This window comes from Eleutherodactylus coqui, chromosome 13 (genome assembly GCF_035609145.1).
Source record: "Eleutherodactylus coqui strain aEleCoq1 chromosome 13, aEleCoq1.hap1, whole genome shotgun sequence".
In the NCBI taxonomy this organism is placed as follows: Eukaryota; Metazoa; Chordata; class Amphibia; order Anura; family Eleutherodactylidae; genus Eleutherodactylus; species Eleutherodactylus coqui.
The window spans coordinates 73,838,878-73,853,401 of NC_089849.1; the positions used below are offsets into that span (position 1 = coordinate 73,838,878).

A 14,524-nucleotide genomic window follows, 5' to 3' on the forward strand; every position below is an offset into this window, starting at 1 on the left:
ACATGCTCCATTTTAGTGCCAGTCTCCCGCGGGGACGGCTCCTGCAGGCTTCTATTGAAGCCTATGGAAGCCGTCCGGATCCGCGGGAGACCCGTACTAGAATTAAACTCACCTGCTTCGGACGATGCAGATCTTCCTTCCTTCGCGGCCGAATCTTCTTTCTTCGGCCCGGCGGATGTGTCCGGCGCATGCCGAGCACATCCGCCGGGCCGAAGAAAGAATATCCGGCCGCGAAGGAAGAAAGATCCGCATCGACTGGAGCAGGTGAGTTTATTCTAATTTTTAGGCTTCATGTCCGCGAGGCAGGAGGGACCCGCTACGGATTCTACATGAAGAATCCGCGGCGGGCCTGATTTTCCCCATGGACATGAGGCCTAAAGGCCTGGGAAGATATCCTGGTCTTTAAGTACATAAATTGGATAGGGTAGATAACAGGAGGTGCTGCCACCCAGATTAACCCACCAATGGTGGGAGGGTAGTATATGCTAAAAGTAAAATTTGCTGTGTAGGCACAACTCTCCAGAGGTTCCAATAAAGGTACCAGAACAATTGGATGAATATCCCCCGTTTTATCCAGAATAATAAAATTAAAATCCAGCTAATAAACGCGTTTCGGGGTAAACCCCTTCCTCAGTAGTGCTGGGATGACTATCATTACATGGGCAACGGCAAAACACGTAATATAAAACAAGGGTACAGTGAAGAAAAAAATAGAGAGAGGAAGTGAAAAACAAATAAATAAATGAAAATAAAATCAAAACCAAAAACAATCCATGGTGGATGAATGGATGAAATAACAGCAATATATACATTTTTTACAATGAGATATTTAACACTGTTGTCGTACTGATTGTCTAGAAATTATTTTGCTTTTAAAACATATTTTTGAAACGCTCACCAACCCGAGTAAGGTTTTGAAACTGTAGACTAGAGATGAGCGAGCATACTCGCTAAGGACAATTACTCGATCGAGCATTGTCCTTAACGAGTACCTGCCCGCTCGGAAGAAAAGGTTCGGATGCCGGCGCAGGTGAGAGGTGAGTTGCGGCCATGAGCAGGTGGGGGGGGGGGGAGAGGGAGAGAGAGATCTGCCCTCCGTTCCTCCCCGCTCTCCCCCGCCCGACGCCGGCAGCCGAATCTTTGCTCCCGAGCGGGCAGGTACTCACTAAGGGCAATGCTCGATCGAGCAATCGCCCTTAGCGAGTATGCTCGCTCATCTCTACTGTAGACGTATCCTATGTCAAAATAGCATTAGAGTTGAGCGAACGTACTCTGCCGAGCTTGATGCTCGTTCGACTATTAGCATACTCGATGGTGCTCGCTACTCGAGCAAGCATCCCGTCATGTTCGACCCCGCCGCAGTTTTGGCTCCTCCCGCTGTGACGTGTCAGTTTTGACTCCTCAATGCTGGGCACATCAATGGTAGTTTGTGGCTGTCTTGGGGGGGAGTGAGGGGGTAGAAAGAGAGAGAGAGAAAAAACAAAAAAAAGAAAAGCTCGGCACCCGGCGGGTCCCATACATAAATGCTCAAGTCTCCCATTGAAGTCAATGTGGTTCGTTACTTGAGTAGAGCTCTCGAATTTAGCGAAAAGCTCGACTCGAATAACGCGGACCCGACCATTTGGGTGCTCACTCATCTCTAAATAGCATCCATCTGTATTGTTTTTCCGAAACTGGAAACAAACACTTCGCAGTCTGTTGATCCAGCGTAAAAAATATAATGGAGACAGAAAATACAGAAACGGATTGAAACTCCTGCAATACATTTCTACGGGTTTGAAAACCGAAATATTATCTTTCCAATTTGCTGTTCCCACCATGGAACAACCAGACAGAAATGGATACATCAGTGTGAATGAGCCCGGCTACAGTCTTCATGGAGGACTCTCAAGTTACTCTCATGCTCGATAACAGTTTTCAGAGATACGTTATTTACAAGCAGACACGTACCCAACTATGCTGAATATGTAAACTTTGTCACAGCATTTGGGAAAACAGCATTTCCAAGACATGAGACATCCTGTAAGCCATAACAACATAACAGATCAGACTTTACGATGTTCTTAGAATTTATTTTTAGTGCTTTTATACTCCGGATCTAAAAACTTTTCCCCAACTCCTTGTATTTTTCCTTCGGTACCTTATAGAGTTAATATTAGTATTTCATCAAGACGCTGTATGAAAAAGTATAATGTACATGAACATACCCCGCTGCTGCCGGTGCCAAGGGTCCTCCTTCTTATGAATACGGAGATACCGTGGGTGTTTTTTCTGAGAGTTGTATAATTCCGATGGGAGTGTAATAGCAGTAGAAAAGCCAGTCTTGCAGGTTAAATGCACTTCCTTGAATTTATTGACTCATGATGAATACCTCTCCGACAAGAATACATTACAGGAGGAGTTTATCCTTTATTTGTGGGATTTATGCTAATACAGAATTAAAAATGATTTAAAATTAATTAATTAAGAAAACTTCTACACAAGCTAAGGGTGGGGTTACATCTAAGCTCTATTCGGGGAGCAGGAAAGGGGAATCCCCTGGCCAAATGAGTCCTTCTTATGATGGAACAGAACTAGAGATGAGCGAGCATACTCGCTAAGGCAAACTACTCCAGCGAGTAGTGCCTTATGAGAGTACCTGCCCGCTCGTCTCTAAAGATTCGGGTGCCGGCGGGGGAGAGTGGGGAGGAACAGGGGTGGGGGATATATCTCTTACCTCCCCCCCCCCCGCTCCTACCTGCTCACTTCCGCAACTCACCGCTCTCCCCCGCCGGCACCCAAATCTTTAGAGACGAGCAGGTACTCGCATGAGGCACTACTCGCTGGAGTAGTTTGCCTTAGCGAGTACGCTCGCTCATCTCTAAACAGAACAGCTATAGTGGGGTCCATTCGGTTTTCGCTCAACTGCCTGGCTTTTAGCCAGAAGAAAAGGCACTGTATGCCGGACTTTTTCTTCCAGTATTTTGTGCCAGATCTATCGCGGAGCCTCTGACCGGAGGTTCCAATGCAAATTTGAAACCACCCTAATTAACTGGATAATCAGACACATAGTAATGGTCTGTTTCCAGATAGCAGTGCAGTGTAATATATGCAGTCTGCAATGCATTATGGGATGGTAATTTGTACTCACCTTAACCTGTGCAGAAGTGGTTGGATGAGCTCTGTACCAGAAATAATGATTGAGATACCAAAGGTTACAGCTCTGCTTCTGTTGTCTGCCCATGGCTTTCTGTCTTTCACTGTCCATTGAAATACTAAACATCAGGGCAATTTCGGATTTAAGAGTAGATCCCCAAAGTCTGTCCCAGGGTGCTGCAGAAAATTCTGTTGTCAAAATTTGCAGGCCTAAATGTGGATTGGCCGGCAGAATTCAGCAATTTTGAATTCCGAATCAAAATCATAAGACATGCGGATTTTGGTGCAGATTTTTCAGCATGGTGGAATATTCCATAGCATCTTGCAGAATATTCTGATACATGTGAAAAAGCCCCCAAAACTGAGAAAAATGGTACAAGTAAACAGGAGATAGTCTTTCCTGTACTGTTTCTTAGTCTTCAGCATTTTTTGCATGTTCCTGAAACAAACAGTCTTGTAGAAACCCTGCAGAGAGCATGGAGGTTAATTTCTGTTCCATCTTCTGCTGGAAACCAGGCGGAGCTTTGTCAAGTGGGTGGGGCTTACCAAGCTTTTTGTCCTATAGCAGAGAGGGCCGAGGAGAGAGGCTCCAGCCAGTTGTCTTACAGACGTAGTTGAGCTCCTGGTAAGTATAGAGAATATGTCTGTATATGTTTTTTAGTTTTCACTGTAATGTGAGATAAGATATGTTGTAATGTAAGGCTCAGAGTTGCAACACTTGGCACTTCTTCCTGCAAGCTGGCAGCCATAAAACAGGTATATCTCAGCAATACTGGCAGGGTCAGTATTGAGGTGTGCAGTAATGTGAGATACAATGAAGCCTGTTCAGACATGGGTAGGCCGGGGCGATGGCACACAGAGGGCAGCCAGGATTGTGCGGCTCAATAGGGTCGGGATAATATAGCAGTGGCTGGTACCTGGCATGGATTCAATTGCACAGGTTCACCTAATACAAGTAGAGGGCTGGTGATAGGTTGTGGCCACATAATAGTCCATAGACCATAGACATAGTCTACTCATTTGCTCGTTCAACTTTAACCTCTTAAAGGGGTTCTGACATGAAAAAAAGATTTTTTACTTACCTTGCCTGGCCAGGACCGATCGCCAGGCATGTCCCCTCCGTCGGGCATCTTCTTCTGTGGCTTCTAGAAGTAGAGCTGGAGTGGTCAAAATGACCGCTTCCTGCTCTGCTCCGTCCGTCAGCCACTTCCAAGGTGAACGGATGGGCGCCACGTCACAAGCAGTGCTTGCTGTGGGCGGCCGTCCCTCCTGGCTGCGCGTGCGCAGTGGAGAGGCAGCCCGTCCTGACTCCTGTCAGAGGGCACCTGTCTTCTGCGCATGCGCGGATTCCTGGAGGGGGGAGGCTCGTGAGAGGAAGAAGAAGAGCCTGCTGGGAGATGACCCCCGCTGCACAACAACAACAGGAAAAAAGGTAAGTATAAGGTTTTTAAGCTTTAGCAGCCATAAATCGTGGGTTCCCTGTGTCCATTAGGCAGACCAGGGAACAATGGCTGCTAAAGCATAAAAACATTATTCATGTCAGAACCCCTTAATGACACGGCCTATTTTAGGCTTAAGGATGCAATGATTTTTGGCGGATTTTCATCTCCATTTTTCAAAGGCCATAACTTTTTTATTTTTCCATCGACATCGCCATTTAAGCGCTTGTTTTTCTGCGTGGCGAACTAAATTTTTATTGGTGCCATTTTTGGGTACATAGACTGTATTGTAAAACTTTTATTATTTTTTATATGATCTCAGGTAGAGAAAACGCATCAATTCTGCCATAGTTTTTTTTTTTTGTTTCTTAAGCGTTAATCATGCAGCATAAATGACACAATACATTTTTTCTGCAGGCCGGTACGATTACAAGGATACCAAAATTCTTATATTTTTTTAGGTTCCACTTTTCTGCAAGCAAACCCCTTTTTTGGAAATCTAAATCGCTGCATTCAAAGACCTAGAACTTTTTTATTTTTCCATGGATAGAGCTCTATGAGGGCTTATTTTTTGCAAGATGAGCTATAGCTTTTATTGGCACCATTTTGGGGTACATACAGCTATTTTGATCACTTTTATAGCGCTTTTTGGGAGGCGAAATGTAGAAAATTTGCATTTTGCCTCAGTTTTTGAACATTTTTTTAATGCTTTTTGCCATGCAGAATAAAAAGAATGTTCAACTTATCGTACGCATTGTTACGGACACGACGATACCAAACATGCGGGATTTTTTTTAATGCTAATATGAGAAAAAGTTTTTTTTAACCTTTTTTACATTTTTATTTTTTGTGCAATATTTTTTTTCCCCTTTTTGTGTCCCTCTGGGGGACTTACACCATAGCACCGATGATTGCTATGACAAGGCATTGCAGGACTTCTCTCCTGCAATGCCTTATCGCTTATTACAGCGATCATAGGCAGTGGTAATACAGGACTCCTGTAGGAGGTGTCCTGTTACCATGGCAACCAGCCAGGCTCTCTGTCATTACATCACGAGAGCCCGTTGACGTCATAGAGGGAGGGCGCTCCCTCTGTGAACCCTTCCCATGCTGTGATCTACATAGATCGCGGCAGGGAAGTGGTTAACAGCCGGGGGGTTGCTGCTTCGATGCACCCCTGCTGTTGCAGCAGGAAGCCGGCTATCATTGACAGCCGGCTCCTGCTGCTGGATAGTGCGAGATCTCTTCTGATCTCACACTATCCACATGACGTAAGGGTACGTCTAGTTGCAGGAAGAGGTTAATAAGTGCAGGAAACAAACTCCCACCAGCGACAACCAGTAAATACAGGCAGTGCGAGGTAAAGCAGATGAGCGATCTTCACAGTAATGAGTCCCTTGCAATGTTTAGTGTCTTCCCGTACGGAGTATCTGGGTCTGTAGGTGGATGTTCTGTTATCCCTCTTGCTGAGTAACTCTGTCTGGTAGTTCCATAGGCCACTAACCGGTGCAGACGATCTGCCGCTGTACCAACAGTTCTTCCTCCCATACAAATTACTACAAAAACATGGCCATAGGCCTACTTCCATCTATATATCTCCTTCCTCCCGCTAGTCTCGTGGGAAGATACCCCCAGCCCTGCCTCACGCTCTCCCCTTAAAGTAACAATAACTTATAGCTTTTCGTAACAGCAGCAATGTGTGAGGCCTCCACCCATCATAAAGTTATCCCCTGTCCTGTGGGCGCACGGCAGTCTGAAATGAGTCCGATTTTTGAGCCGTGCATAGACTTCACCGGGTGACAGCACAAAGGCGGATGAGTTTAAAAAGTACATCCCCAGCTCTGTGTCACCTCCCCAAACAGCACCATATCTTGGTGTGTAGTGTGGTTCAGAGGTGACAGGTTCTCTTTAAGGTAGCTGCAATGAATGGGGGCTAATGGTGGGAAAAGTATCAATGGACTAACAGACCTGTTAGGAAGATTTGGAGTACAGCCGCCTTCCCCAGAGTACAGGGTGTGCACCTTATCTGTGTATAGTGTTGTTATGGTGACTTTCCTAGTCCTCCAGCAGTACACAAGAGCTGTCATCTGTAATTGAAATCTGACTATTATGACATGAACCTGCTGATTCTATCTGAGTCTACATGACAAAGCTGAAAATGAGTTGGAACAACCAGAAATGTAATCCTATTCTGTGTAAGTCTGTATGTTTAACCCTTTCCAATCTACTGTCTGACCTCTGAAGACATTATGATTTAAGGCTGTACAGCTCCGATGTTGGAAGACGTCCGTCGGGGTTCTCTTACTGTATATTGCCAGCCTCTCTGCTGTCGGAGCCTATCCAACGTGTCACCTCATGCAGTACTGGCTTTAGCCAGCATATAGCGCTGTTGTATAACGGCAGAAAAAGAGTAAGCCCCCTAGGAAAACCAGGATACAAATTGGATTGGAAAGGGTTAATACCCCCATGTGTGTCATTAAGGCGATGCTTGGGATCAGACAAATTAGCCACAGACACAGTCGGGTTCCTATCTGTATATCTGGGGCTCCATCTAAGTCTTTTGTCTCCTATAACTCAGGTAAACTTTAGAACATGGTCTTCTTTCGTATAAAAATGCCCCCCGGGATTACCGCTGCAGGACATCTGACCAGACTGGTGCTGATACAGAACTTCTGTTCAACTAACAAAGTTCACAGGCTTTCGGTTACCCAGTCCTGGGTTTTGGAGGCAGGAAGTACAGAGTCTCTACATGGACATAGCTCTTTTTCTTCCATCACGGCACTTGTTTATAATTAGAGATGAGCGAGCACCAAAATGCTCGGGTGCTCGTTATTCGGGACGAAATTATCGCGATGCTCGAGGGTTCGTTTCGAATAACGAACCCCATTGAAGTCAATGGGTGACCCGTGCATTTTTGTATTTCGCCGATGCTCGCTAAGGTTTTCATGTGTGAAAATCTGGGCAATTCAGGAAAGTGATGGGAACGACACAGCAACGGATAGGGCAGGCAAGGGGCTACATGTTGGGCTGCATCTCAAGTTCACAGGTCCCACTATTAAGCCACAATACCGGCAAGAGTGGCCCCCCCCCCCAACAACTTTTACTTCTGAAAAGCCCTCATTAGCAAGGCATACCTTAGCTAAGCACCACACTACCTCCAACAAAGCACAATCACTGCCTGCATGACACTCCACTGCCACTTCTCCTGGGTTACATGCTGCCCAACCCCCCCCACACGAAGCAGTGTCCACAGCGCACAACAAACTGTCCCTGCGCAACCTTCAGCTACCCTCATGCCACACCACCCTCATGTCTATTTATAAGTGCGTCTGCCATGAGGAGGAACCGCAGGCACACACTGCAGAGGGGTTGGCACGGCTAGGCAGCGACCCTCTTTAAAAGTGGTGGGGCGATAGCCCACAATGCTGTACAGAAGCAATGAGAAATAGAATCCTGTGCCACCGCCATCAGGAGCTGCACACGTGGGCATAGCAATGGGGAACCTATGTGCCACACACTATTCATTCTGTCAAGGTGTCTGCATGCCCCAGTCAGACTGGTAATATGTACCTTAACAGTAACCGCGTTGGTGGTAATGTGGTGGTGACTGCGGACCTAGTAGCACGGTTTTATTTTGTTGGTTTTCGGAATGTGGCCAGGATTAAGTGGGCCGTGGCGGGGGGATGGTGGGGGGGCTCTCTTGTAGTGTCGGTAAAGGTGAAATTCTTGGACTGCCACCAGACGAATCAATGCAAAGGCATTTGCCAAGAATGTTTTCCCTGTTGGAGGAGGAGGGGGATGTTTTTGAGGCACTACGTGTCCTCTCCACGTGTCCGTGGTTATATGCACCTTAACAGTAACCGCGTTGGTGGGAAATGGCCTCGCCGCCATCATGTCTTTGGGAAGCCTCTGTTTCCACACCCCAGAGACATACCATTAGCAGCGGTATAGGCAGAGCCCATAATTCGTAACATTTCAGCCGTAGCATTAGGACAGGCCCCACTAACATATCTCTAGCAGCATTATAGGAGGAGCGCAGTCTTCGTTCCATGTCAGCAATAGTAGCACTCAAGACAGGCCCCAGTAACAATTCCGAAGCAGCAGTATAGTGGGAGCGCAGTCTTAGTTCCATTTCAGTAGCTGCAGTATAGCCAAGGCCCAAGTTACATTTATGTAGCTAAAGTGTAGGCCAACCCCACACACACTTCTGTACCATGAGTGCAGGCGAAGAACATACAAATTGGTATGATTACACTGTAGGTGAGGGCCCCAAAAAATTGGTGTACCAACAGTACTAATGTACCTCAGTAAAAATTGGCCATGCCCAACCAAGATGGCAGGTGAAACCCATTAATCGCTTTGGTTAATGTGGCTTAAGTGGTAACTAGGCCTGGAGGCAGCCCAGTTTAACGAAAAATTGGTTCAAGTTAAAGTTTCAACGCTTTTAAGAGCATTGAAACATATAAAAATTGTTTCGAAAAATTAGATGAGTGAGCCTTGTGGCCCAAAGAAAAATTGCCCGTTCAGCGTGATTACGTGAGGTTTCAGGAGGAGGAGCAGGAGGAGGAGGAGGAATATTAGACACAGATTGATGAAGCAGAAATGTCCCCGTTTTGGATGGTGAGAGAGAACGTAGCTTCCATCCGCGGGTGCAGCCTACGTATTGCTTAGGTATCGCTGCTGTCCGCTAGTGGAGAAGAGAAGTCTGGGGAAATCGAGGCTTTGTTCATCTTGATGAGTGTTAGCCTGTCGGCACTGTCGGTTGACAGGCGGGTACGCTTATCCGTGATGATTCCCGCAGCCGCACTAAACACCCTTTCCGACAAGACGCTAGCCGCAGGACAAGCAAGCACCTCCAGGGCATACAGCGCTAGTTCAGGCCACGTGTCCAGCTTCGACACCCAGTAGTTGTAGGGGGCAGAGGCGTCACGGAGGACGGTCGTACGATCGGCTACGTACTCCCTCACCATCCTTTTACAGTTTTCCCGCCGACTTAGCCTTGACTGGGGAGCGGTGACACAGTCTTGCTGGGGAGCCATAAAGCTGTCCAGGCCCTTAAAGACTGTTGCACTGCCTGGGCTGTACATGCTGCTCGATCTATGCACCTCCCCTGCTACCTGGCCCTCGGAACTGCGCCTTCTGCCACTACCGCTGTCGGATGGGAATTTTACCATCAGCTTGTCCGCCAGGGTCCTGTGGTATAGCAACACTCTCGAACCCCTTTCCTCTTCGGGAATGAGAGTGGGAAGGTTCTCCTTATAGCGTGGGTCGAGCAGTGTGTACACCCAGTAATCCGTAGTGGCCAGAATGCGTGTAATGCGAGGGTCACGAGAAAGGCATCCTAACATGAAGTCAGCCATGTGTGCCAGGGTACCTGTACGCAACACATGGCTGTCCGCACTAGGAAGATCACTTTCAGGATCCTCCTCCTCCTCCTCCTCCTCCTCCTCAGGCCATACACGCTGAAATGATGACAGGCAAGCAGCATGGGTACCGTCAGCAGTAGGCCAAGCTGTCTCTTCCCCCTCCTCCTCATCCTCCTCATGCTCCTCCTCCTCCTCCTGAACGCGCTGAGATATAGACAGGAGGGTGCTCTGACTATCCAGCGACATACTGTCTTCCCCCGCCTCTGTTTCCGAGCGCAAAGCGGCTGCCTTTATGCTTTGCAGGGAACTTCTCAAGATGCATAGCAGAGGAATTGTGACGCTAATGATTGCAGCATCGCCGCTCACCACCTGGGTAGACTGCTCAAAGTTTCGAAGGACCTGGCAGATGTCTGCCAACCAGGCCCACTCTTCTGAAAAGAATTGAGGAGGCTGACTCCCACTGCGCCGCCCATGTTGGAGTTGGTATTCCACTATAGCTCTACGCTGCTCATAGAGCCTAGCCAACATGTGGAGCGTAGAGTTCCACCGTGTGGGCACGTCGCACAGCAGTCGGTGCACTGGCAGATTAAACCGATGTTGCAGGGTGCGCAGGGTGGCAGCGTCCGTGTGGGACTTGCGGAAATGTGCGCAGAGCCGGCGCACCTTTACGAGCAGGTCTGACAAGCGTGGGTAGCTTTTCAAAAAGCGCTGAACCACCAAATTAAAGACGTGGGCCAGGCATGGCACGTGCGTGAGGCTGCCGAGCTGCAGAGCCGCCACCAGGTTACGGCGGTTGTCACACACGACCATGCCCGGTTGGAGGCTCAGCGGCGCAAGCCAACGGTCGGTCTGCTCTGTCAGACCCTACAGCAGTTCGTGGGCCGTGTGCCTCCTATCTGCTAAGCTGAGTAGTTTCAGCACGGCCTGCTGACGCTTGCCCACCGCTGTGCTGCCACGCCGCGCGACACCGACTACTGGCGACGTCCTGCTGCTGCTGACACATCTAGATTGCGAGACAGAGGTTGAGGAGGAGGAGGAGGAAGAGGAGGGTGCTTTAGTGGAAGAAGCATACACCGCCGAACATACCACCACCGAGCTGGGGCCCGCAATTCTGGGGGTGGGTAGGACGTGAGCGGTCCCAGGCTCTGACTCTGTCCCAGCCTCCACTAAATTCACCCAATGTGCCGTCAGGGAGATGTAGTGGCCCTGCCCGCCTGTGCTTGTCCACGTGTCCGTAGTTAAGTGGACCTTGCCACTAACCGCATTGGTGAGGGCGCGTACAATGTTGCGGGAGACGTGGTCGTGCAGGGCTGGGACGGCACATCGGGAAAAGTAGTGGCGACTGGGAACTGAGTAGCGCGGGGCCGCCGCCGCCATCATAGCTTTGAAAGCCTCCGTTTCCACAACCCTATACGGCAGCATCTCAAGGCTGATAAATTTGGCTATGTGGACGGTTAACGATTGAGCGTGCGGGTGCGTGGCGGCGTACTTGCGCTTGCGCTCCAACACTTGCGCTAGCGACGGCTGGACTGTGCGGTGCGAGACATTGCTGGATGGGGCCGAGGACAGCGGAGGTGAGGGTGTGGGTGCAGGCCATGAGACGGTAGTGCCTGTGTCCTGAGAGGGGGGTTGGATCTCAGTGGCAGGTTGGGGCACAGGGGGAGAGGCAGCGGTGCAAACTGGAGGCGGTGAACGGCCTTCATCCCACCTTGTTGGGTGCTTGGCCATCATATGTCTGCGCATGCTGGTGGTGGTAAGGCTGGTGGTGGTGGCTCCCCGGCTGATCTTGGCGCGACAAAGGTTGCACACCACTGTTCGTCGGTCGTCAGGCGTCTCGGTGAAAAACTGCCAGACCTTAGAGCACCTCGGCCTCTGCAGGGTGGCATGGCGCGAGGGTGCGCTTTGGGAAACAGTTGGTGGATTATTCGGTCTGGCCCTGCCTCTACCCCTGGCCACCGCACTGCCTCTTGCAACCTGCCCTGCTGCTGCCCGTGCCTCCCCCTCTGAAGACCTGTCCTGTGTAGGCGTTGCACACCAGGTGGGGTCAGTCACCTCATCGTCCTGCTGCTCTTCCTCCGAATCCTCTGTGCGCTCCTCCCTCGGACTTACTGCCCTTACTACTACCTCACTGCAAGACAACTGTGTCTCATCGTCATCGTCCTCCTCACCCACTGAAAGGTCTTGAGACAGTTGGCGGAAGTCCCCAGCCTCATCCCCCGGACCCCGGGAACTTTCCAATGGTTGGGCATCAGTGACGATAAACTCCTCTGGTGGGAGAGGAACCACTGCTGCCCAATCTGAGCAGGGGCCCGAGAACAGTTCCTGGGAGTCTTCCCGCTCCTGAGCATGTGTCATTGTAGTGGAGTGAGGAGGCTGGGAGGAAGGAGGAGCAGCAGACAGAGGATTCGGATTTGCAGCAGTGGACGGCGCAGAACTGTGGCTAGACGATAGGTTGCTCGAAGCACTTTCTGCCATCCAGGACAGGACCTGCTCACACTGCTCATTTTCTAATAAAGGTCTCCCGCGTGGACCCATTAATTGGGCGATGAATGTGGGGACGGCAGAAACGTGCCTCTCTCCTAATCGCACAGCAGTCGGCTGCGACACACCTGGATCAGGAGCTCGGCCTGTGCCCACACCCTGACTTGGGCCTCCGCGTCCTCGCCCGCGTCCACGTCCTCTAGGCCTACCCCTACCCCTCAGCATGCTGTATTACCAGTGATTTGATTTCCCAAGCAGGAAAGAAATTGGCGCAAGGCTGCACTCAACCGTAGCTGGTTGCGTCTGATTTTTTAACGTTCTCCACGCAGCACACACGTACCCAGAGCCCTTAGGACTGACAGAGGCAGGGCAAATATACTTTTTTCCCTTTTGTTTAAAAGGATAGGCCCACTGCGTCTATTCACTGAATAATAAGTTTAATAACTGACACTGTGTTGCGGCCCTGCAAAAGTGTCTCAGAACTTTACTGTTGCAGAGTTATTAACTGTGGCAGAGCAGGTATTTCCCAGGCAGGAAAGAAATTGGCGCAAGGCTGCACTCAACCGTAGCTGGTTGCGTCTGTTTTTTTTACGTTCTCCACGCAGCACACACGTACCCAGAGCCCTGACGGCCCTGAGCATCCCGAACACCCTAATATTCGCACGAATATCAAGCTCGGACGAGTACGTTCGCTCATCTCTATTTATAATGCTTGGTTCACAGCTTTGGGTGACAAACTCACCCAGAATTGGCTGGAGTCTCCCTTGCTCCCTTGGTAGTCATCAACAGTCGCTGCTCGTTTCTTTCTGCACAGGCGGAACAACTCAGAGAACACAAGCACTCCTAATATGGCACCTTCTACCACACCCAAAGCATCTCAGCGGATTCTATATCCCAATCGTATTGCGTGAGATCACTCTGCACTTTGTGCCACCAAGTCCAGCAACCTGGGGCAACGTAATACCCCTCTACAGAGGTGCTCTACTTGTAGAATGTGAACTGAAATATTTCTGGAATTTTTTTTATAAGAATAGGGGCAAAGAATAAAATGTGGCAGTTTTTCAGCTCTATGTACAGCCCCTGGTTGAGAGCAGCACTATCCAGGAATTTCAGGAGTTTTTTGATAAGAATAGTGGCAATGTTTTTGTTGAGAGAGAATTTTAAATCCATGACATTTCCTCCCGCTCCTGAATCCAACATCACTGAGCACTGCGCCTTCTGATTACCCATTAAAATCCCTATTGAGAGGACCAAATGGTGGAGCTGAGGAAGGGTCTTCACACCGTCTTGAACTACCGATGCATAGGTCTGTTTGGTAACATCCTCTTGATTCATGACGTAATACCTCTTGTGTATAACTAAATTCCACGCCACCTCCACACCATTCGCAACCTGATTGGTTGTTTGGATTAACTCATTCACGGTGATTAGTTATTTGGGTTGGCTGATGCACGGTGATTGGTTATTTGGGTTTGCTGATTCACGGTGATTGGTTGTTTAGGTTGGCTCGAGTAGAGGTGGTGTGGAATAGGGATATATACATACCCCTCTATGTAGGTGCTCTACTTGTTGAGTATAAAAACTAAAATATTTCAGGATTTATTTATAAGAATAGTGGTAAAGAATGAAATGGGTCAGTCTTTCAGTTCTATGTACAGTTCCTGGTTGAGAGCAGCACTATGCAGATAAAATGCAAAAAGGCTGGACTGGTGATGATCTCGAAGTTGGCTAGGGCAAGAGTCCTTTGGAACTTGTTTGGACAGTTTAAAGCATAATGTCCTGAGCTTCCACAATAAAGGCACAGTTTATCAGCACGGCGCCTTTCTTTTTCAGCGGTGGAAAGGGGTTTGTGTATGACATGGTGAACAAGGTGGGCTGCGTGTGAAATTGGATTCGGCATTGATTTAGGAAACCTCGATATTGGCGACAATCTCCTGCAAATTTTGCTGGCAGTGGATGCGGAGTTGCCTCTGTAATCTCTCAATCTTTCGTTGCATACAAGCAACCTTTTCCTGGTAGGAGGCACAAAATTCCTGGACTCCGTGTTTGGTGCTTCTATTTTGTAGCAGTTTCAGACACTGGGTTGGAACCCCAGGTGTAATA

General features: G+C 48.9%; 2 protein-coding genes across 4 annotated transcripts in view; one reads left to right on the forward strand and one right to left on the reverse strand.

Moving 5' to 3' along the window:
* CARD14 (caspase recruitment domain family member 14) overlaps positions 1-6,560 on the reverse strand; it is a 91,923-nt gene extending 85,363 nt beyond the window's left edge. Inside the window, exon 1 of one of the 3 annotated variants that reach the window (XM_066586777.1) lies at positions 6,543-6,560. The gene's annotated coding sequence lies outside the window, so the exon portion shown is untranslated. Of the gene's footprint in view, positions 1-2,207; positions 2,320-3,130; positions 3,206-6,542 lie in introns of those variants that run through there. The other 2 variants (XM_066586776.1, XM_066586775.1) reach the window with 2 other exon arrangements.
* LOC136587938 (lysosomal alpha-glucosidase-like) overlaps positions 3,714-14,524 on the forward strand; it is a 98,936-nt gene continuing 88,125 nt past the window's right edge. Inside the window, exon 1 of the mRNA XM_066586782.1 lies at positions 3,714-3,760. The gene's annotated coding sequence lies outside the window, so the exon portion shown is untranslated. The remainder of the gene's footprint in view (positions 3,761-14,524) is intronic.